This window comes from Astatotilapia calliptera, chromosome 3, assembly GCF_964374335.1.
Source record: "Astatotilapia calliptera chromosome 3, fAstCal68.1, whole genome shotgun sequence".
NCBI lineage: Eukaryota > Metazoa > Chordata > Actinopteri > Cichliformes > Cichlidae > Astatotilapia > Astatotilapia calliptera.
In genome coordinates, this window is record NC_137424.1 from 58068046 (window position 1) to 58089462 (window position 21417).

At 47.2% G+C, this 21417-nt stretch overlaps 22 non-coding genes across 22 annotated transcripts; all 22 read right to left on the reverse strand.

The window, feature by feature from the left end:
- Nucleotides 1–222: 222 nt before the first annotated feature.
- On the reverse strand, nucleotides 223–304 carry trnas-gcu (transfer RNA serine (anticodon GCU)). Its single transcript has one exon. It is a non-coding gene; the product is annotated as a tRNA-Ser (tRNA).
- A 1067-nt stretch (nucleotides 305–1371) lies between these two features.
- trnaa-agc (transfer RNA alanine (anticodon AGC)) lies at nucleotides 1372–1444 on the reverse strand. The gene has a single exon. It is a non-coding gene; the product is annotated as a tRNA-Ala (tRNA).
- A 637-nt stretch (nucleotides 1445–2081) lies between these two features.
- trnas-gcu (transfer RNA serine (anticodon GCU)) lies at nucleotides 2082–2163 on the reverse strand. Its single transcript has one exon. It is a non-coding gene; the product is annotated as a tRNA-Ser (tRNA).
- Nucleotides 2164–3230: 1067 nt separating this feature from the next.
- trnaa-agc (transfer RNA alanine (anticodon AGC)) lies at nucleotides 3231–3303 on the reverse strand. The gene has a single exon. It is a non-coding gene; the product is annotated as a tRNA-Ala (tRNA).
- Nucleotides 3304–3940: 637 nt separating this feature from the next.
- Nucleotides 3941–4022, reverse strand: trnas-gcu (transfer RNA serine (anticodon GCU)). Its single transcript has one exon. It is a non-coding gene; the product is annotated as a tRNA-Ser (tRNA).
- A 1067-nt stretch (nucleotides 4023–5089) lies between these two features.
- trnaa-agc (transfer RNA alanine (anticodon AGC)) lies at nucleotides 5090–5162 on the reverse strand. Its single transcript has one exon. It is a non-coding gene; the product is annotated as a tRNA-Ala (tRNA).
- A 637-nt stretch (nucleotides 5163–5799) lies between these two features.
- On the reverse strand, nucleotides 5800–5881 carry trnas-gcu (transfer RNA serine (anticodon GCU)). Its single transcript has one exon. It is a non-coding gene; the product is annotated as a tRNA-Ser (tRNA).
- Nucleotides 5882–6948: 1067 nt separating this feature from the next.
- On the reverse strand, nucleotides 6949–7021 carry trnaa-agc (transfer RNA alanine (anticodon AGC)). The gene has a single exon. It is a non-coding gene; the product is annotated as a tRNA-Ala (tRNA).
- A 637-nt stretch (nucleotides 7022–7658) lies between these two features.
- trnas-gcu (transfer RNA serine (anticodon GCU)) lies at nucleotides 7659–7740 on the reverse strand. The gene has a single exon. It is a non-coding gene; the product is annotated as a tRNA-Ser (tRNA).
- Nucleotides 7741–8807: 1067 nt separating this feature from the next.
- On the reverse strand, nucleotides 8808–8880 carry trnaa-agc (transfer RNA alanine (anticodon AGC)). The gene has a single exon. It is a non-coding gene; the product is annotated as a tRNA-Ala (tRNA).
- A 637-nt stretch (nucleotides 8881–9517) lies between these two features.
- Nucleotides 9518–9599, reverse strand: trnas-gcu (transfer RNA serine (anticodon GCU)). Its single transcript has one exon. It is a non-coding gene; the product is annotated as a tRNA-Ser (tRNA).
- A 1067-nt stretch (nucleotides 9600–10666) lies between these two features.
- trnaa-agc (transfer RNA alanine (anticodon AGC)) lies at nucleotides 10667–10739 on the reverse strand. The gene has a single exon. It is a non-coding gene; the product is annotated as a tRNA-Ala (tRNA).
- A 637-nt stretch (nucleotides 10740–11376) lies between these two features.
- trnas-gcu (transfer RNA serine (anticodon GCU)) lies at nucleotides 11377–11458 on the reverse strand. The gene has a single exon. It is a non-coding gene; the product is annotated as a tRNA-Ser (tRNA).
- Nucleotides 11459–12525: 1067 nt separating this feature from the next.
- On the reverse strand, nucleotides 12526–12598 carry trnaa-agc (transfer RNA alanine (anticodon AGC)). The gene has a single exon. It is a non-coding gene; the product is annotated as a tRNA-Ala (tRNA).
- A 637-nt stretch (nucleotides 12599–13235) lies between these two features.
- trnas-gcu (transfer RNA serine (anticodon GCU)) lies at nucleotides 13236–13317 on the reverse strand. The gene has a single exon. It is a non-coding gene; the product is annotated as a tRNA-Ser (tRNA).
- A 1069-nt stretch (nucleotides 13318–14386) lies between these two features.
- On the reverse strand, nucleotides 14387–14459 carry trnaa-agc (transfer RNA alanine (anticodon AGC)). The gene has a single exon. It is a non-coding gene; the product is annotated as a tRNA-Ala (tRNA).
- A 637-nt stretch (nucleotides 14460–15096) lies between these two features.
- Nucleotides 15097–15178, reverse strand: trnas-gcu (transfer RNA serine (anticodon GCU)). Its single transcript has one exon. It is a non-coding gene; the product is annotated as a tRNA-Ser (tRNA).
- Nucleotides 15179–16946: 1768 nt separating this feature from the next.
- On the reverse strand, nucleotides 16947–17028 carry trnas-gcu (transfer RNA serine (anticodon GCU)). Its single transcript has one exon. It is a non-coding gene; the product is annotated as a tRNA-Ser (tRNA).
- A 1067-nt stretch (nucleotides 17029–18095) lies between these two features.
- Nucleotides 18096–18168, reverse strand: trnaa-agc (transfer RNA alanine (anticodon AGC)). The gene has a single exon. It is a non-coding gene; the product is annotated as a tRNA-Ala (tRNA).
- A 637-nt stretch (nucleotides 18169–18805) lies between these two features.
- trnas-gcu (transfer RNA serine (anticodon GCU)) lies at nucleotides 18806–18887 on the reverse strand. The gene has a single exon. It is a non-coding gene; the product is annotated as a tRNA-Ser (tRNA).
- Nucleotides 18888–19954: 1067 nt separating this feature from the next.
- Nucleotides 19955–20027, reverse strand: trnaa-agc (transfer RNA alanine (anticodon AGC)). Its single transcript has one exon. It is a non-coding gene; the product is annotated as a tRNA-Ala (tRNA).
- A 637-nt stretch (nucleotides 20028–20664) lies between these two features.
- On the reverse strand, nucleotides 20665–20746 carry trnas-gcu (transfer RNA serine (anticodon GCU)). Its single transcript has one exon. It is a non-coding gene; the product is annotated as a tRNA-Ser (tRNA).
- Nucleotides 20747–21417: the final 671 nt, after the last annotated feature.

The window sequence follows — 21417 nt, forward strand, 5'->3', positions numbered from 1 at the left end:
CAAAGGAAGCCACATGCGTTCGTTTGGAGCACTGACTATTCTGGAAACAAAGTATCTTTTGGCCATTGTATTAGCAGACCATTCTCTTTAACGTGACCTGTGCAACAAGACCACATGGTGAACTATAGGGAGTACTGAGCCAAAGAAGAGCTGAGGCATTGCATCATGCCTACTTTGGCAGCCAATCTCACAACATGCATTAAGATAAGTAGAAAGAGGACTCGACGAGGATGGGATTCGAACCCACGTGTGCAGAGCACAATGGATTAGCAGTCCATCGCCTTAACCTCTCGGCCACCTCATCTCGTGGCTGCAGTTTCTTTGCCAGCAGAATTGGGAATTTATTCTGTGACCATGTAGTCTGGATGGACAAAATGCGAGCTGAGCGCTAGTGTATCGACGCAGGGAAATCTACTCCAGATCCCCCACGAGGGGCTGCGTAACACTTTGGTAGAAGCCTGGAGTGATGCTGGCTTCTTCTTTGAGCCTGTTCTTCTTGGGGGTTGCCAGAGTGGATCATCTGCCTCCATCTCACCCTGCCCCTAGCATTCTCCTCTGTCACAGCAACCCTCTTCATGTCCTCCTCAACTAGATCCATGAACTTTCTCTTCTGTATTTTTCTTTTCCTCCTGCCTAGCAGCTCCATATTTTACACCCTTTTCCCAGTATATCTTATTTTCCTCCTCTGCACATTTCCAAACCACCGCAGCCTTACCGGTCTAACTTTGTCTCCAAACCGCTCAACCCCAGCTGTCCCTCTGACATAGTCAGTTCTAATCTTTTTCCATCCTGGACACTCCCAACATAAAAAACTTACCATCTTCAACTCTGACAACTCCATCTCGGCCTCTCGTCTTTTCCTCCGTGCCACAGTCATAAAACAATACATCAGAGCAGTTCTCACCACCGTCCTGTAAAGCTTGCCTTTCACACCTGCTGCTATCCTGGTGTCACAATCACCCCTTTATTTGGTCTCCACCCACATCTTCCCTTCAAAGTACTCCTTCCCTTGTTAGCACATTACCATTTCCACCCTTAATGACTTTAAACTGCTGTCCATCCTTTCCAGCTTCATCTCTCTGCCATACCAATTGGTACAAGTCCCTTTCTCCATGCTTAGTGTCAAGGCTCACCTTGAACTCACTATAAGGCTTTTCCTTTGCCATTGGTCTAGCACCCCTAGCATTCTTATTTACACGACAACATTACTTTTTCTTTTCCTTCCTTTTCCTTTGAATGCTTCCCTGAAGTGATGACACAAAGCCTTGAAAAGTGAGTATAATGAGTAAAGTCATAGACATAATGAGACAAAACCAATGGATTGGATGCAGAATTTGCTGGTGGGCATCTCGGGGATGTGCAAAGGGTCACTGGAGAATGCGGGTATCGATCCCGCTACCTCTCGCATGCTAAGCGAGCGCTCTCCCATTTGAGCTAATTCCCCTTTGACGGTTGGGGATTGTAGCTTCATCTTGTCATATGGACCTTTAACTCCGGCGGATCTAAAAAGGACGCCTCGCCTTCATTGGTTTCTGGGCATGCCAACTACAACAAGACCCCGTGGTAGAATCACTGCGCATACGAGACATTAAGGACCAACTCTAGTCTGGGCACTACACATTATGCTGGGAGACTGTCACCGTTTGTGGAAGCACCTTTCAGCTGCTTCTGGAGAAAAAGAGATGTCAGACTGGACTGGGGGCATTGCTGCGTGACTCTTGGCTGCCATCGGCCAGTATTGTGAAGGTAAGAGGGGAGACAATCACCTCAGATGGACAAACACTGATGAGGTTTAAAGCCAGCGTTAACCTGACAGTACCTGAAAGGTACTCAGAGGAGACGTGCAAATAAACATTTGCCAAAGGAAGCCACATGCGTTCGTTTGGAGTACTGACTATTCTGGAAACAAAGTATCTTTTGGCCATTGTATTAGCAGACCATTCTCTTTAACGTGACCTGTGCAACAAGACCACATGGTGAACTATAGGGAGTACTGAGCCAAAGAAGAGCTGAGGCATTGCATCATGCCTACTTTGGCAGCCAATCTCACAACATGCATTAAGATAAGTAGAAAGAGGACTCGACGAGGATGGGATTCGAACCCACGCGTGCAGAGTACAATGGATTAGCAGTCCATCGCCTTAACCTCTCGGCCACCTCATCTAATTGCTGCAGTTTCTTTGCCAGCAGAATTGGGAATTTATTCTGTGACCATGTAGTCTGGATGGACAAAATGCGAGCTGAGCGCTAGTGTATCGACGCAGGGAAATCTACTCCAGATCCCCCACGAGGGGCTGCGTAACACTTTGGTAGAAGCCTGGAGTGATGCTGGCTTCTTCTTTGAGCCTGTTCTTCTTGGGGGTTGCCAGAGTGGATCATCTGCCTCCATCTCACCCTGCCCCTAGCATTCTCCTCTGTCACAGCAACCCTCTTCATGTCCTCCTCAACTAGATCCATGAACTTTCTCTTCTGTATTTTTCTTTTCCTCCTGCCTAGCAGCTCCATATTTTACACCCTTTTCCCAGTATATCTTATTTTCCTCCTCTGCACATTTCCAAACCACCGCAGCCTTACCGGTCTAACTTTGTCTCCAAACCGCTCAACCCCAGCTGTCCCTCTGACATAGTCAGTTCTAATCTTTTTCCATCCTGGACACTCCCAACATAAAAAACTTACCATCTTCAACTCTGACAACTCCATCTCGGCCTCTCGTCTTTTCCTCCGTGCCACAGTCATAAAACAATACATCAGAGCAGTTCTCACCACCGTCCTGTAAAGCTTGCCTTTCACACCTGCTGCTATCCTGGTGTCACAATCACCCCTTTATTTGGTCTCCACCCACATCTTCCCTTCAAAGTACTCCTTCCCTTGTTAGCACATTACCATTTCCACCCTTAATGACTTTAAACTGCTGTCCATCCTTTCCAGCTTCATCTCTCTGCCATACCAATTGGTACAAGTCCCTTTCTCCATGCTTAGTGTCAAGGCTCACCTTGAACTCACTATAAGGCTTTTCCTTTGCCATTGGTCTAGCACCCCTAGCATTCTTATTTACACGACAACATTACTTTTTCTTTTCCTTCCTTTTCCTTTGAATGCTTCCCTGAAGTGATGACACAAAGCCTTGAAAAGTGAGTATAATGAGTAAAGTCATAGACATAATGAGACAAAACCAATGGATTGGATGCAGAATTTGCTGGTGGGCATCTCGGGGATGTGCAAAGGGTCACTGGAGAATGCGGGTATCGATCCCGCTACCTCTCGCATGCTAAGCGAGCGCTCTCCCATTTGAGCTAATTCCCCTTTGACGGTTGGGGATTGTAGCTTCATCTTGTCATATGGACCTTTAACTCCGGCGGATCTAAAAAGGACGCCTCGCCTTCATTGGTTTCTGGGCATGCCAACTACAACAAGACCCCGTGGTAGAATCACTGCGCATACGAGACATTAAGGACCAACTCTAGTCTGGGCACTACACATTATGCTGGGAGACTGTCACCGTTTGTGGAAGCACCTTTCAGCTGCTTCTGGAGAAAAAGAGATGTCAGACTGGACTGGGGGCATTGCTGCGTGACTCTTGGCTGCCATCGGCCAGTATTGTGAAGGTAAGAGGGGAGACAATCACCTCAGATGGACAAACACTGATGAGGTTTAAAGCCAGCGTTAGCCTGACAGTACCTGAAAGGTACTCAGAGGAGACGTGCAAATAAACATTTGCCAAAGGAAGCCACATGCGTTCGTTTGGAGTACTGACTATTCTGGAAACAAAGTATCTTTTGGCCATTGTATTAGCAGACCATTCTCTTTAACGTGACCTGTGCAACAAGACCACATGGTGAACTATAGGGAGTACTGAGCCAAAGAAGAGCTGAGGCATTGCATCATGCCTACTTTGGCAGCCAATCTCACAACATGCATTAAGATAAGTAGAAAGAGGACTCGACGAGGATGGGATTCGAACCCACGCGTGCAGAGCACAATGGATTAGCAGTCCATCGCCTTAACCTCTCGGCCACCTCATCTCGTGGCTGCAGTTTCTTTGCCAGCAGAATTGGGAATTTATTCTGTGACCATGTAGTCTGGATGGACAAAATGCGAGCTGAGCGCTAGTGTATCGACGCAGGGAAATCTACTCCAGATCCCCCACGAGGGGCTGCGTAACACTTTGGTAGAAGCCTGGAGTGATGCTGGCTTCTTCTTTGAGCCTGTTCTTCTTGGGGGTTGCCAGAGTGGATCATCTGCCTCCATCTCACCCTGCCCCTAGCATTCTCCTCTGTCACAGCAACCCTCTTCATGTCCTCCTCAACTAGATCCATGAACTTTCTCTTCTGTATTTTTCTTTTCCTCCTGCCTAGCAGCTCCATATTTTACACCCTTTTCCCAGTATATCTTATTTTCCTCCTCTGCACATTTCCAAACCACCGCAGCCTTACCGGTCTAACTTTGTCTCCAAACCGCTCAACCCCAGCTGTCCCTCTGACATAGTCAGTTCTAATCTTTTTCCATCCTGGACACTCCCAACATAAAAAACTTACCATCTTCAACTCTGACAACTCCATCTCGGCCTCTCGTCTTTTCCTCCGTGCCACAGTCATAAAACAATACATCAGAGCAGTTCTCACCACCGTCCTGTAAAGCTTGCCTTTCACACCTGCTGCTATCCTGGTGTCACAATCACCCCTTTATTTGGTCTCCACCCACATCTTCCCTTCAAAGTACTCCTTCCCTTGTTAGCACATTACCATTTCCACCCTTAATGACTTTAAACTGCTGTCCATCCTTTCCAGCTTCATCTCTCTGCCATACCAATTGGTACAAGTCCCTTTCTCCATGCTTAGTGTCAAGGCTCACCTTGAACTCACTATAAGGCTTTTCCTTTGCCATTGGTCTAGCACCCCTAGCATTCTTATTTACACGACAACATTACTTTTTCTTTTCCTTCCTTTTCCTTTGAATGCTTCCCTGAAGTGATGACACAAAGCCTTGAAAAGTGAGTATAATGAGTAAAGTCATAGACATAATGAGACAAAACCAATGGATTGGATGCAGAATTTGCTGGTGGGCATCTCGGGGATGTGCAAAGGGTCACTGGAGAATGCGGGTATCGATCCCGCTACCTCTCGCATGCTAAGCGAGCGCTCTCCCATTTGAGCTAATTCCCCTTTGACGGTTGGGGATTGTAGCTTCATCTTGTCATATGGACCTTTAACTCCGGCGGATCTAAAAAGGACGCCTCGCCTTCATTGGTTTCTGGGCATGCCAACTACAACAAGACCCCGTGGTAGAATCACTGCGCATACGAGACATTAAGGACCAACTCTAGTCTGGGCACTACACATTATGCTGGGAGACTGTCACCGTTTGTGGAAGCACCTTTCAGCTGCTTCTGGAGAAAAAGAGATGTCAGACTGGACTGGGGGCATTGCTGCGTGACTCTTGGCTGCCATCGGCCAGTATTGTGAAGGTAAGAGGGGAGACAATCACCTCAGATGGACAAACACTGATGAGGTTTAAAGCCAGCGTTAACCTGACAGTACCTGAAAGGTACTCAGAGGAGACGTGCAAATAAACATTTGCCAAAGGAAGCCACATGCGTTCGTTTGGAGTACTGACTATTCTGGAAACAAAGTATCTTTTGGCCATTGTATTAGCAGACCATTCTCTTTAACGTGACCTGTGCAACAAGACCACATGGTGAACTATAGGGAGTACTGAGCCAAAGAAGAGCTGAGGCATTGCATCATGCCTACTTTGGCAGCCAATCTCACAACATGCATTAAGATAAGTAGAAAGAGGACTCGACGAGGATGGGATTCGAACCCACGCGTGCAGAGTACAATGGATTAGCAGTCCATCGCCTTAACCTCTCGGCCACCTCATCTAATTGCTGCAGTTTCTTTGCCAGCAGAATTGGGAATTTATTCTGTGACCATGTAGTCTGGATGGACAAAATGCGAGCTGAGCGCTAGTGTATCGACGCAGGGAAATCTACTCCAGATCCCCCACGAGGGGCTGCGTAACACTTTGGTAGAAGCCTGGAGTGATGCTGGCTTCTTCTTTGAGCCTGTTCTTCTTGGGGGTTGCCAGAGTGGATCATCTGCCTCCATCTCACCCTGCCCCTAGCATTCTCCTCTGTCACAGCAACCCTCTTCATGTCCTCCTCAACTAGATCCATGAACTTTCTCTTCTGTATTTTTCTTTTCCTCCTGCCTAGCAGCTCCATATTTTACACCCTTTTCCCAGTATATCTTATTTTCCTCCTCTGCACATTTCCAAACCACCGCAGCCTTACCGGTCTAACTTTGTCTCCAAACCGCTCAACCCCAGCTGTCCCTCTGACATAGTCAGTTCTAATCTTTTTCCATCCTGGACACTCCCAACATAAAAAACTTACCATCTTCAACTCTGACAACTCCATCTCGGCCTCTCGTCTTTTCCTCCGTGCCACAGTCATAAAACAATACATCAGAGCAGTTCTCACCACCGTCCTGTAAAGCTTGCCTTTCACACCTGCTGCTATCCTGGTGTCACAATCACCCCTTTATTTGGTCTCCACCCACATCTTCCCTTCAAAGTACTCCTTCCCTTGTTAGCACATTACCATTTCCACCCTTAATGACTTTAAACTGCTGTCCATCCTTTCCAGCTTCATCTCTCTGCCATACCAATTGGTACAAGTCCCTTTCTCCATGCTTAGTGTCAAGGCTCACCTTGAACTCACTATAAGGCTTTTCCTTTGCCATTGGTCTAGCACCCCTAGCATTCTTATTTACACGACAACATTACTTTTTCTTTTCCTTCCTTTTCCTTTGAATGCTTCCCTGAAGTGATGACACAAAGCCTTGAAAAGTGAGTATAATGAGTAAAGTCATAGACATAATGAGACAAAACCAATGGATTGGATGCAGAATTTGCTGGTGGGCATCTCGGGGATGTGCAAAGGGTCACTGGAGAATGCGGGTATCGATCCCGCTACCTCTCGCATGCTAAGCGAGCGCTCTCCCATTTGAGCTAATTCCCCTTTGACGGTTGGGGATTGTAGCTTCATCTTGTCATATGGACCTTTAACTCCGGCGGATCTAAAAAGGACGCCTCGCCTTCATTGGTTTCTGGGCATGCCAACTACAACAAGACCCCGTGGTAGAATCACTGCGCATACGAGACATTAAGGACCAACTCTAGTCTGGGCACTACACATTATGCTGGGAGACTGTCACCGTTTGTGGAAGCACCTTTCAGCTGCTTCTGGAGAAAAAGAGATGTCAGACTGGACTGGGGGCATTGCTGCGTGACTCTTGGCTGCCATCGGCCAGTATTGTGAAGGTAAGAGGGGAGACAATCACCTCAGATGGACAAACACTGATGAGGTTTAAAGCCAGCGTTAGCCTGACAGTACCTGAAAGGTACTCAGAGGAGACGTGCAAATAAACATTTGCCAAAGGAAGCCACATGCGTTCGTTTGGAGTACTGACTATTCTGGAAACAAAGTATCTTTTGGCCATTGTATTAGCAGACCATTCTCTTTAACGTGACCTGTGCAACAAGACCACATGGTGAACTATAGGGAGTACTGAGCCAAAGAAGAGCTGAGGCATTGCATCATGCCTACTTTGGCAGCCAATCTCACAACATGCATTAAGATAAGTAGAAAGAGGACTCGACGAGGATGGGATTCGAACCCACGCGTGCAGAGCACAATGGATTAGCAGTCCATCGCCTTAACCTCTCGGCCACCTCATCTCGTGGCTGCAGTTTCTTTGCCAGCAGAATTGGGAATTTATTCTGTGACCATGTAGTCTGGATGGACAAAATGCGAGCTGAGCGCTAGTGTATCGACGCAGGGAAATCTACTCCAGATCCCCCACGAGGGGCTGCGTAACACTTTGGTAGAAGCCTGGAGTGATGCTGGCTTCTTCTTTGAGCCTGTTCTTCTTGGGGGTTGCCAGAGTGGATCATCTGCCTCCATCTCACCCTGCCCCTAGCATTCTCCTCTGTCACAGCAACCCTCTTCATGTCCTCCTCAACTAGATCCATGAACTTTCTCTTCTGTATTTTTCTTTTCCTCCTGCCTAGCAGCTCCATATTTTACACCCTTTTCCCAGTATATCTTATTTTCCTCCTCTGCACATTTCCAAACCACCGCAGCCTTACCGGTCTAACTTTGTCTCCAAACCGCTCAACCCCAGCTGTCCCTCTGACATAGTCAGTTCTAATCTTTTTCCATCCTGGACACTCCCAACATAAAAAACTTACCATCTTCAACTCTGACAACTCCATCTCGGCCTCTCGTCTTTTCCTCCGTGCCACAGTCATAAAACAATACATCAGAGCAGTTCTCACCACCGTCCTGTAAAGCTTGCCTTTCACACCTGCTGCTATCCTGGTGTCACAATCACCCCTTTATTTGGTCTCCACCCACATCTTCCCTTCAAAGTACTCCTTCCCTTGTTAGCACATTACCATTTCCACCCTTAATGACTTTAAACTGCTGTCCATCCTTTCCAGCTTCATCTCTCTGCCATACCAATTGGTACAAGTCCCTTTCTCCATGCTTAGTGTCAAGGCTCACCTTGAACTCACTATAAGGCTTTTCCTTTGCCATTGGTCTAGCACCCCTAGCATTCTTATTTACACGACAACATTACTTTTTCTTTTCCTTCCTTTTCCTTTGAATGCTTCCCTGAAGTGATGACACAAAGCCTTGAAAAGTGAGTATAATGAGTAAAGTCATAGACATAATGAGACAAAACCAATGGATTGGATGCAGAATTTGCTGGTGGGCATCTCGGGGATGTGCAAAGGGTCACTGGAGAATGCGGGTATCGATCCCGCTACCTCTCGCATGCTAAGCGAGCGCTCTCCCATTTGAGCTAATTCCCCTTTGACGGTTGGGGATTGTAGCTTCATCTTGTCATATGGACCTTTAACTCCGGCGGATCTAAAAAGGACGCCTCGCCTTCATGGGTTTCTGGGCATGCCAACTACAACAAGACCCCGTGGTAGAATCACTGCGCATACGAGACATTAAGGACCAACTCTAGTCTGGGCACTACACATTATGCTGGGAGACTGTCACCGTTTGTGGAAGCACCTTTCAGCTGCTTCTGGAGAAAAAGAGATGTCAGACTGGACTGGGGGCATTGCTGCGTGACTCTTGGCTGCCATGGGCCAGTATTGTGAAGGTAAGAGGGGAGACAATCACCTCAGATGGACAAACACTGATGAGGTTTAAAGCCAGCGTTAACCTGACAGTACCTGAAAGGTACTCAGAGGAGACGTGCAAATAAACATTTGCCAAAGGAAGCCACATGCGTTCGTTTGGAGCACTGACTATTCTGGAAACAAAGTATCTTTTGGCCATTGTATTAGCAGACCATTCTCTTTAACGTGACCTGTGCAACAAGACCACATGGTGAACTATAGGGAGTACTGAGCCAAAGAAGAGCTGAGGCATTGCATCATGCCTACTTTGGCAGCCAATCTCACAACATGCATTAAGATAAGTAGAAAGAGGACTCGACGAGGATGGGATTCGAACCCACGTGTGCAGAGCACAATGGATTAGCAGTCCATCGCCTTAACCTCTCGGCCACCTCATCTCGTGGCTGCAGTTTCTTTGCCAGCAGAATTGGGAATTTATTCTGTGACCATGTAGTCTGGATGGACAAAATGCGAGCTGAGCGCTAGTGTATCGACGCAGGGAAATCTACTCCAGATCCCCCACGAGGGGCTGCGTAACACTTTGGTAGAAGCCTGGAGTGATGCTGGCTTCTTCTTTGAGCCTGTTCTTCTTGGGGGTTGCCAGAGTGGATCATCTGCCTCCATCTCACCCTGCCCCTAGCATTCTCCTCTGTCACAGCAACCCTCTTCATGTCCTCCTCAACTAGATCCATGAACTTTCTCTTCTGTATTTTTCTTTTCCTCCTGCCTAGCAGCTCCATATTTTACACCCTTTTCCCAGTATATCTTATTTTCCTCCTCTGCACATTTCCAAACCACCGCAGCCTTACCGGTCTAACTTTGTCTCCAAACCGCTCAACCCCAGCTGTCCCTCTGACATAGTCAGTTCTAATCTTTTTCCATCCTGGACACTCCCAACATAAAAAACTTACCATCTTCAACTCTGACAACTCCATCTCGGCCTCTCGTCTTTTCCTCCGTGCCACAGTCATAAAACAATACATCAGAGCAGTTCTCACCACCGTCCTGTAAAGCTTGCCTTTCACACCTGCTGCTATCCTGGTGTCACAATCACCCCTTTATTTGGTCTCCACCCACATCTTCCCTTCAAAGTACTCCTTCCCTTGTTAGCACATTACCATTTCCACCCTTAATGACTTTAAACTGCTGTCCATCCTTTCCAGCTTCATCTCTCTGCCATACCAATTGGTACAAGTCCCTTTCTCCATGCTTAGTGTCAAGGCTCACCTTGAACTCACTATAAGGCTTTTCCTTTGCCATTGGTCTAGCACCCCTAGCATTCTTATTTACACGACAACATTACTTTTTCTTTTCCTTCCTTTTCCTTTGAATGCTTCCCTGAAGTGATGACACAAAGCCTTGAAAAGTGAGTATAATGAGTAAAGTCATAGACATAATGAGACAAAACCAATGGATTGGATGCAGAATTTGCTGGTGGGCATCTCGGGGATGTGCAAAGGGTCACTGGAGAATGCGGGTATCGATCCCGCTACCTCTCGCATGCTAAGCGAGCGCTCTCCCATTTGAGCTAATTCCCCTTTGACGGTTGGGGATTGTAGCTTCATCTTGTCATATGGACCTTTAACTCCGGCGGATCTAAAAAGGACGCCTCGCCTTCATTGGTTTCTGGGCATGCCAACTACAACAAGACCCCGTGGTAGAATCACTGCGCATACGAGACATTAAGGACCAACTCTAGTCTGGGCACTACACATTATGCTGGGAGACTGTCACCGTTTGTGGAAGCACCTTTCAGCTGCTTCTGGAGAAAAAGAGATGTCAGACTGGACTGGGGGCATTGCTGCGTGACTCTTGGCTGCCATCGGCCAGTATTGTGAAGGTAAGAGGGGAGACAATCACCTCAGATGGACAAACACTGATGAGGTTTAAAGCCAGCGTTAACCTGACAGTACCTGAAAGGTACTCAGAGGAGACGTGCAAATAAACATTTGCCAAAGGAAGCCACATGCGTTCGTTTGGAGTACTGACTATTCTGGAAACAAAGTATCTTTTGGCCATTGTATTAGCAGACCATTCTCTTTAACGTGACCTGTGCAACAAGACCACATGGTGAACTATAGGGAGTACTGAGCCAAAGAAGAGCTGAGGCATTGCATCATGCCTACTTTGGCAGCCAATCTCACAACATGCATTAAGATAAGTAGAAAGAGGACTCGACGAGGATGGGATTCGAACCCACGCGTGCAGAGTACAATGGATTAGCAGTCCATCGCCTTAACCTCTCGGCCACCTCATCTAATTGCTGCAGTTTCTTTGCCAGCAGAATTGGGAATTTATTCTGTGACCATGTAGTCTGGATGGACAAAATGCGAGCTGAGCGCTAGTGTATCGACGCAGGGAAATCTACTCCAGATCCCCCACGAGGGGCTGCGTAACACTTTGGTAGAAGCCTGGAGTGATGCTGGCTTCTTCTTTGAGCCTGTTCTTCTTGGGGGTTGCCAGAGTGGATCATCTGCCTCCATCTCACCCTGCCCCTAGCATTCTCCTCTGTCACAGCAACCCTCTTCATGTCCTCCTCAACTAGATCCATGAACTTTCTCTTCTGTATTTTTCTTTTCCTCCTGCCTAGCAGCTCCATATTTTACACCCTTTTCCCAGTATATCTTATTTTCCTCCTCTGCACATTTCCAAACCACCGCAGCCTTACCGGTCTAACTTTGTCTCCAAACCGCTCAACCCCAGCTGTCCCTCTGACATAGTCAGTTCTAATCTTTTTCCATCCTGGACACTCCCAACATAAAAAACTTACCATCTTCAACTCTGACAACTCCATCTCGGCCTCTCGTCTTTTCCTCCGTGCCACAGTCATAAAACAATACATCAGAGCAGTTCTCACCACCGTCCTGTAAAGCTTGCCTTTCACACCTGCTGCTATCCTGGTGTCACAATCACCCCTTTATTTGGTCTCCACCCACATCTTCCCTTCAAAGTACTCCTTCCCTTGTTAGCACATTACCATTTCCACCCTTAATGACTTTAAACTGCTGTCCATCCTTTCCAGCTTCATCTCTCTGCCATACCAATTGGTACAAGTCCCTTTCTCCATGCTTAGTGTCAAGGCTCACCTTGAACTCACTATAAGGCTTTTCCTTTGCCATTGGTCTAGCACCCCTAGCATTCTTATTTACACGACAACATTACTTTTTCTTTTCCTTCCTTTTCCTTTGAATGCTTCCCTGAAGTGATGACACAAAGCCTTGAAAAGTGAGTATAATGAGTAAAGTCATAGACATAATGAGACAAAACCAATGGATTGGATGCAGAATTTGCTGGTGGGCATCTCGGGGATGTGCAAAGGGTCACTGGAGAATGCGGGTATCGATCCCGCTACCTCTCGCATGCTAAGCGAGCGCTCTCCCATTTGAGCTAATTCCCCTTTGACGGTTGGGGATTGTAGCTTCATCTTGTCATATGGACCTTTAACTCCGGCGGATCTAAAAAGGACGCCTCGCCTTCATTGGTTTCTGGGCATGCCAACTACAACAAGACCCCGTGGTAGAATCACTGCGCATACGAGACATTAAGGACCAACTCTAGTCTGGGCACTACACATTATGCTGGGAGACTGTCACCGTTTGTGGAAGCACCTTTCAGCTGCTTCTGGAGAAAAAGAGATGTCAGACTGGACTGGGGGCATTGCTGCGTGACTCTTGGCTGCCATCGGCCAGTATTGTGAAGGTAAGAGGGGAGACAATCACCTCAGATGGACAAACACTGATGAGGTTTAAAGCCAGCGTTAGCCTGACAGTACCTGAAAGGTACTCAGAGGAGACGTGCAAATAAACATTTGCCAAAGGAAGCCACATGCGTTCGTTTGGAGTACTGACTATTCTGGAAACAAAGTATCTTTTGGCCATTGTATTAGCAGACCATTCTCTTTAACGTGACCTGTGCAACAAGACCACATGGTGAACTATAGGGAGTACTGAGCCAAAGAAGAGCTGAGGCATTGCATCATGCCTACTTTGGCAGCCAATCTCACAACATGCATTAAGATAAGTAGAAAGAGGACTCGACGAGGATGGGATTCGAACCCACGCGTGCAGAGCACAATGGATTAGCAGTCCATCGCCTTAACCTCTCGGCCACCTCATCTCATTGCTGCAGTTTCTTTGCCAGCAGAATTGGGAATTTATTCTGTGACCATGTAGTCTAGATGGACAAAATGCGAGCTGAGCGCTAGTGTATCGACGCAGGGAAATCTACTCCAGATCCCCCACGAGGGGCTGCGTAACACTTTGGTAGAAGCCTGGAGTGATGCTGGCTTCTTCTTTGAGCCTGTTCTTCTTGGGGGTTGCCAGAGTGGATCATCTGCCTCCATCTCACCCTGCCCCTAGCATTCTCCTCTGTCACAGCAACCCTCTTCATGTCCTCCTCAACTAGATCCATGAACTTTCTCTTCTGTATTTTTCTTTTCCTCCTGCCTAGCAGCTCCATATTTTACACCCTTTTCCCAGTATATCTTATTTTCCTCCTCTGCACATTTCCAAACCACCGCAGCCTTACCAGTCTAACTTTGTCTCCAAACCGCTCAACCCCAGCTGTCCCTCTGACATAGTCAGTTCTAATCTTTTTCCATCCTGGACACTCCCAACATAAAAAAACTTACCATCTTCAACTCTGACAACTCCATCTCGGCCTCTCGTCTTTTCCTCCGTGCCACAGTCATAAAACAATACATCAGAGCAGTTCTCACCACCGTCCTGTAAAGCTTGCCTTTCACACCTGCTGCTATCCTGGTGTCACAAATCACCCCTTTATTTGGTCTCCACCCACATCTTCCCTTCAAAGTACTCCTTCCCTTGTTAGCACATTACCATTTCCACCCTTAATGACTTTAAACTGCTGTCCATCCTTTCCAGCTTCATCTCTCTGCCATACCAATTGGTACAAGTCCCTTTCTCCATGCTTAGTGTCAAGGCTCACCTTGAACTCACTATAAGGCTTTTCCTTTGCCATTGGTCTAGCACCCCTAGCATTCTTATTTACACGACAACATTACTTTTTCTTTTCCTTCCTTTTCCTTTGAATGCTTCCCTGAAGTGATGACACAAAGCCTTGAAAAGTGAGTATAATGAGTAAAGTCATAGACATAATGAGACAAAACCAATGGATTGGATGCAGAATTTGCTGGTGGGCATCTCGGGGATGTGCAAAGGGTCACTGGAGAATGCGGGTATCGATCCCGCTACCTCTCGCATGCTAAGCGAGCGCTCTCCCATTTGAGCTAATTCCCCTTTGACGGTTGGGGATTGTAGCTTCATCTTGTCATATGGACCTTTAACTCCGGCGGATCTAAAAAGGACGCCTCGCCTTCATTGGTTTCTGGGCATGCCAACTACAACAAGACCCCGTGGTAGAATCACTGCGCATACGAGACATTAAGGACCAACTCTAGTCTGGGCACTACACATTATGCTGGGAGACTGTCACCGTTTGTGGAAGCACCTTTCAGCTGCTTCTGGAGAAAAAGAGATGTCAGACTGGACTGGGGGCATTGCTGCGTGACTCTTGGCTGCCATCGGCCAGTATTGTGAAGGTAAGAGGGGAGACAATCACCTCAGATGGACAAACACTGATGAGGTTTAAAGCCAGCGTTAGCCTGACAGTACCTGAAAGGTACTCAGAGGAGACGTGCAAATAAACATTTGCCAAAGGAAGCCACATGCGTTCGTTTGGAGTACTGACTATTCTGGAAACAAAGTATCTTTTGGCCATTGTATTAGCAGACCATTCTCTTTAACGTGACCTGTGCAACAAGACCACATGGTGAACTATAGGGAGTACTGAGCCAAAGAAGAGCTGAGGCATTGCATCATGCCTACTTTGGCAGCCAATCTCACAACATGCATTAAGATAAGTAGAAAGAGGACTCGACGAGGATGGGATTCGAACCCACGCGTGCAGAGCACAATGGATTAGCAGTCCATCGCCTTAACCTCTCGGCCACCTCATCTCGTGGCTGCAGTTTCTTTGCCAGCAGAATTGGGAATTTATTCTGTGACCATGTAGTCTGGATGGACAAAATGCGAGCTGAGCGCTAGTGTATCGACGCAGGGAAATCTACTCCAGATCCCCCACGAGGGGCTGCGTAACACTTTGGTAGAAGCCTGGAGTGATGCTGGCTTCTTCTTTGAGCCTGTTCTTCTTGGGGGTTGCCAGAGTGGATCATCTGCCTCCATCTCACCCTGCCCCTAGCATTCTCCTCTGTCACAGCAACCCTCTTCATGTCCTCCTCAACTAGATCCATGAACTTTCTCTTCTGTATTTTTCTTTTCCTCCTGCCTAGCAGCTCCATATTTTACACCCTTTTCCCAGTATATCTTATTTTCCTCCTCTGCACATTTCCAAACCACCGCAGCCTTACCAGTCTAACTTTGTCTCCAAACCGCTCAACCCCAGCTGTCCCTCTGACATAGTCAGTTCTAATCTTTTTCCATCCTGGACACTCCCAACATAAAAAAACTTACCATCTTCAACTCTGACAACTCCATCTCGGCCTCTCGTCTTTTCCTCCGTGCCACAGTCATAAAACAATACATCAGAGCAGTTCTCACCACCGTCCTGTAAAGCTTGCCTTTCACACCTGCTGCTATCCTGGTGTCACAATCACCCCTTTATTTGGTCTCCACCCACATCTTCCCTTCAAAGTACTCCTTCCCTTGTTAGCACATTACCATTTCCACCCTTAATGACTTTAAACTGCTGTCCATCCTTTCCAGCTTCATCTCTCTGCCATACCAATTGGTACAAGTCCCTTTCTCCATGCTTAGTGTCAAGGCTCACCTTGAACTCACTATAAGGCTTTTCCTTTGCCATTGGTCTAGCACCCCTAGCATTCTTATTTACACGACAACATTACTTTTTCTTTTCCTTTGAATGCTTCCCTGAAGTGATGACACAAAGCCTTGAAAAGTGAGAATAATGAGTAAAGTCATAGACATAATGAGACAAAACCAATGGATTGGATGTAGAATTTGCTGGTGGGCATCTCGGGGATGTGCAAAGGGTCACTGGAGAATGCGGGTATCGATCCCGCTACCTCTCGCATGCGAAGCGAGCGCTCTCCCATTTGAGCTGATTCCCCTTTGTCGGTTGGGGATTGTAGCTTCATCTTGTCATATGGAACTTTAACTCCGGCGGATCTAAAAGGGACGCCTCGCCTTCATGGGTTTCTGGGCATGCCAACTACAACAAGACCCCGTGGTAGAATCACTGCGCATACGAGACATTAAGGACCAACTCTAGTCTGGGCACTACACATTATGCTGGGAGACTGTCACCGTTTGTGGAAGCACCTTTCAGCTGCTTCTGGAGAAAAAGAGATGTCAGACTGGACTGGGGGCATTGCTGCGTGACTCTTGGCTGCCATGGGCCAGTATTGTGAAGGTAAGAGGGGAGACAATCACCTCAGATGGACAAACACTGATGAGGTTTAAAGCCAGCGTTAACCTGACAGTACCTGAAAGGTACTCAGAGGAGACGTGCAAATAAACATTTGCCAAAGGAAGCCACATGCGTTCGTTTGGAGTACTGACTATTCTGGAAACAAAGTATCTTTTGGCCATTGTATTAGCAGACCATTCTCTTTAACGTGACCTGTGCAACAAGACCACATGGTGAACTATAGGGAGTACTGAGCCAAAGAAGAGCTGAGGCATTGCATCATGCCTACTTTGGCAGCCAATCTCACAACATGCATTAAGATAAGTAGAAAGAGGACTCGACGAGGATGGGATTCGAACCCACGCGTGCAGAGCACAATGGATTAGCAGTCCATCGCCTTAACCTCTCGGCCACCTCATCTCGTGGCTGCAGTTTCTTTGCCAGCAGAATTGGGAATTTATTCTGTGACCATGTAGTCTGGATGGACAAAATGCGAGCTGAGCGCTAGTGTATCGACGCAGGGAAATCTACTCCAGATCCCCCACGAGGGGCTGCGTAACACTTTGGTAGAAGCCTGGAGTGATGCTGGCTTCTTCTTTGAGCCTGTTCTTCTTGGGGGTTGCCAGAGTGGATCATCTGCCTCCATCTCACCCTGCCCCTAGCATTCTCCTCTGTCACAGCAACCCTCTTCATGTCCTCCTCAACTAGATCCATGAACTTTCTCTTCTGTATTTTTCTTTTCCTCCTGCCTAGCAGCTCCATATTTTACACCCTTTTCCCAGTATATCTTATTTTCCTCCTCTGCACATTTCCAAACCACCGCAGCCTTACCGGTCTAACTTTGTCTCCAAACCGCTCAACCCCAGCTGTCCCTCTGACATAGTCAGTTCTAATCTTTTTCCATCCTGGACACTCCCAACATAAAAAACTTACCATCTTCAACTCTGACAACTCCATCTCGGCCTCTCGTCTTTTCCTCCGTGCCACAGTCATAAAACAATACATCAGAGCAGTTCTCACCACCGTCCTGTAAAGCTTGCCTTTCACACCTGCTGCTATCCTGGTGTCACAATCACCCCTTTATTTGGTCTCCACCCACATCTTCCCTTCAAAGTACTCCTTCCCTTGTTAGCACATTACCATTTCCACCCTTAATGACTTTAAACTGCTGTCCATCCTTTCCAGCTTCATCTCTCTGCCATACCAATTGGTACAAGTCCCTTTCTCCATGCTTAGTGTCAAGGCTCACCTTGAACTCACTATAAGGCTTTTCCTTTGCCATTGGTCTAGCACCCCTAGCATTCTTATTTACACGACAACATTACTTTTTCTTTTCCTTCCTTTTCCTTTGAATGCTTCCCTGAAGTGATGACACAAAGCCTTGAAAAGTGAGTATAATGAGTAAAGTCATAGACATAATGAGACAAAACCAATGGATTGGATGCAGAATTTGCTGGTGGGCATCTCGGGGATGTGCAAAGGGTCACTGGAGAATGCGGGTATCGATCCCGCTACCTCTCGCATGCTAAGCGAGCGCTCTCCCATTTGAGCTAATTCCCCTTTGACGGTTGGGGATTGTAGCTTCATCTTGTCATATGGACCTTTAACTCCGGCGGATCTAAAAAGGACGCCTCGCCTTCATTGGTTTCTGGGCATGCCAACTACAACAAGACCCCGTGGTAGAATCACTGCGCATACGAGACATTAAGGACCAACTCTAGTCTGGGCACTACACATTATGCTGGGAGACTGTCACCGTTTGTGGAAGCACCTTTCAGCTGCTTCTGGAGAAAAAGAGATGTCAGACTGGACTGGGGGCATTGCTGCGTGACTCTTGGCTGCCATGGGCCAGTATTGTGAAGGTAAGAGGGGAGACAATCACCTCAGATGGACAAACACTGATGAGGTTTAAAGCCAGCGTTAACCTGACAGTACCTGAAAGGTACTCAGAGGAGACGTGCAAATAAACATTTGCCAAAGGAAGCCACATGCGTTCGTTTGGAGTACTGACTATTCTGGAAACAAAGTATCTTTTGGCCATTGTATTAGCAGACCATTCTCTTTAACGTGACCTGTGCAACAAGACCACATGGTGAACTATAGGGAGTACTGAGCCAAAGAAGAGCTGAGGCATTGCATCATGCCTACTTTGGCAGCCAATCTCACAACATGCATTAAGATAAGTAGAAAGAGGACTCGACGAGGATGGGATTCGAACCCACGCGTGCAGAGTACAATGGATTAGCAGTCCATCGCCTTAACCTCTCGGCCACCTCATCTAATTGCTGCAGTTTCTTTGCCAGCAGAATTGGGAATTTATTCTGTGACCATGTAGTCTGGATGGACAAAATGCGAGCTGAGCGCTAGTGTATCGACGCAGGGAAATCTACTCCAGATCCCCCACGAGGGGCTGCGTAACACTTTGGTAGAAGCCTGGAGTGATGCTGGCTTCTTCTTTGAGCCTGTTCTTCTTGGGGGTTGCCAGAGTGGATCATCTGCCTCCATCTCACCCTGCCCCTAGCATTCTCCTCTGTCACAGCAACCCTCTTCATGTCCTCCTCAACTAGATCCATGAACTTTCTCTTCTGTATTTTTCTTTTCCTCCTGCCTAGCAGCTCCATATTTTACACCCTTTTCCCAGTATATCTTATTTTCCTCCTCTGCACATTTCCAAACCACCGCAGCCTTACCGGTCTAACTTTGTCTCCAAACCGCTCAACCCCAGCTGTCCCTCTGACATAGTCAGTTCTAATCTTTTTCCATCCTGGACACTCCCAACATAAAAAACTTACCATCTTCAACTCTGACAACTCCATCTCGGCCTCTCGTCTTTTCCTCCGTGCCACAGTCATAAAACAATACATCAGAGCAGTTCTCACCACCGTCCTGTAAAGCTTGCCTTTCACACCTGCTGCTATCCTGGTGTCACAATCACCCCTTTATTTGGTCTCCACCCACATCTTCCCTTCAAAGTACTCCTTCCCTTGTTAGCACATTACCATTTCCACCCTTAATGACTTTAAACTGCTGTCCATCCTTTCCAGCTTCATCTCTCTGCCATACCAATTGGTACAAGTCCCTTTCTCCATGCTTAGTGTCAAGGCTCACCTTGAACTCACTATAAGGCTTTTCCTTTGCCATTGGTCTAGCACCCCTAGCATTCTTATTTACACGACAACATTACTTTTTCTTTTCCTTCCTTTTCCTTTGAATGCTTCCCTGAAGTGATGACACAAAGCCTTGAAAAGTGAGTATAATGAGTAAAGTCATAGACATAATGAGACAAAACCAATGGATTGGATGCAGAATTTGCTGGTGGGCATCTCGGGGATGTGCAAAGGGTCACTGGAGAATGCGGGTATCGATCCCGCTACCTCTCGCATGCTAAGCGAGCGCTCTCCCATTTGAGCTAATTCCCCTTTGACGGTTGGGGATTGTAGCTTCATCTTGTCATATGGACCTTTAACTCCGGCGGATCTAAAAAGGACGCCTCGCCTTCATTGGTTTCTGGGCATGCCAACTACAACAAGACCCCGTGGTAGAATCACTGCGCATACGAGACATTAAGGACCAACTCTAGTCTGGGCACTACACATTATGCTGGGAGACTGTCACCGTTTGTGGAAGCACCTTTCAGCTGCTTCTGGAGAAAAAGAGATGTCAGACTGGACTGGGGGCATTGCTGCGTGACTCTTGGCTGCCATCGGCCAGTATTGTGAAGGTAAGAGGGGAGACAATCACCTCAGATGGACAAACACTGATGAGGTTTAAAGCCAGCGTTAGCCTGACAGTACCTGAAAGGTACTCAGAGGAGACGTGCAAATAAACATTTGCCAAAGGAAGCCACATGCGTTCGTTTGGAGTACTGACTATTCTGGAAACAAAGTATCTTTTGGCCATTGTATTAGCAGACCATTCTCTTTAACGTGACCTGTGCAACAAGACCACATGGTGAACTATAGGGAGTACTGAGCCAAAGAAGAGCTGAGGCATTGCATCATGCCTACTTTGGCAGCCAATCTCACAACATGCATTAAGATAAGTAGAAAGAGGACTCGACGAGGATGGGATTCGAACCCACGCGTGCAGAGCACAATGGATTAGCAGTCCATCGCCTTAACCTCTCGGCCACCTCATCTCATTGCTGCAGTTTCTTTGCCAGCAGAATTGGGAATTTATTCTGTGACCATGTAGTCTAGATGGACAAAATGCGAGCTGAGCGCTAGTGTATCGACGCAGGGAAATCTACTCCAGATCCCCCACGAGGGGCTGCGTAACACTTTGGTAGAAGCCTGGAGTGATGCTGGCTTCTTCTTTGAGCCTGTTCTTCTTGGGGGTTGCCAGAGTGGATCATCTGCCTCCATCTCACCCTGCCCCTAGCATTCTCCTCTGTCACAGCAACCCTCTTCATGTCCTCCTCAACTAGATCCATGAACTTTCTCTTCTGTATTTTTCTTTTCCTCCTGCCTAGCAGCTCCATATTTTACACCCTTTTCCCAGTATATCTTATTTTCCTCCTCTGCACATTTCCAAACCACCGCAGCCTTACCAGTCTAACTTTGTCTCCAAACCGCTCAACCCCAGCTGTCCCTCTGACATAGTCAGTTCTAATCTTTTTCCATCCTGGACACTCCCAACATAAAAAAACTTACCATCTTCAACTCTGACAACTCCATCTCGGCCTCTCGTCTTTTCCTCCGTGCCACAGTCATAAAACAATACATCAGAGCAGTTCTCACCACCGTCCTGTAAAGCTTGCCTTTCACACCTGCTGCTATCCTGGTGTCACAAATCACCCCTTTATTTGGT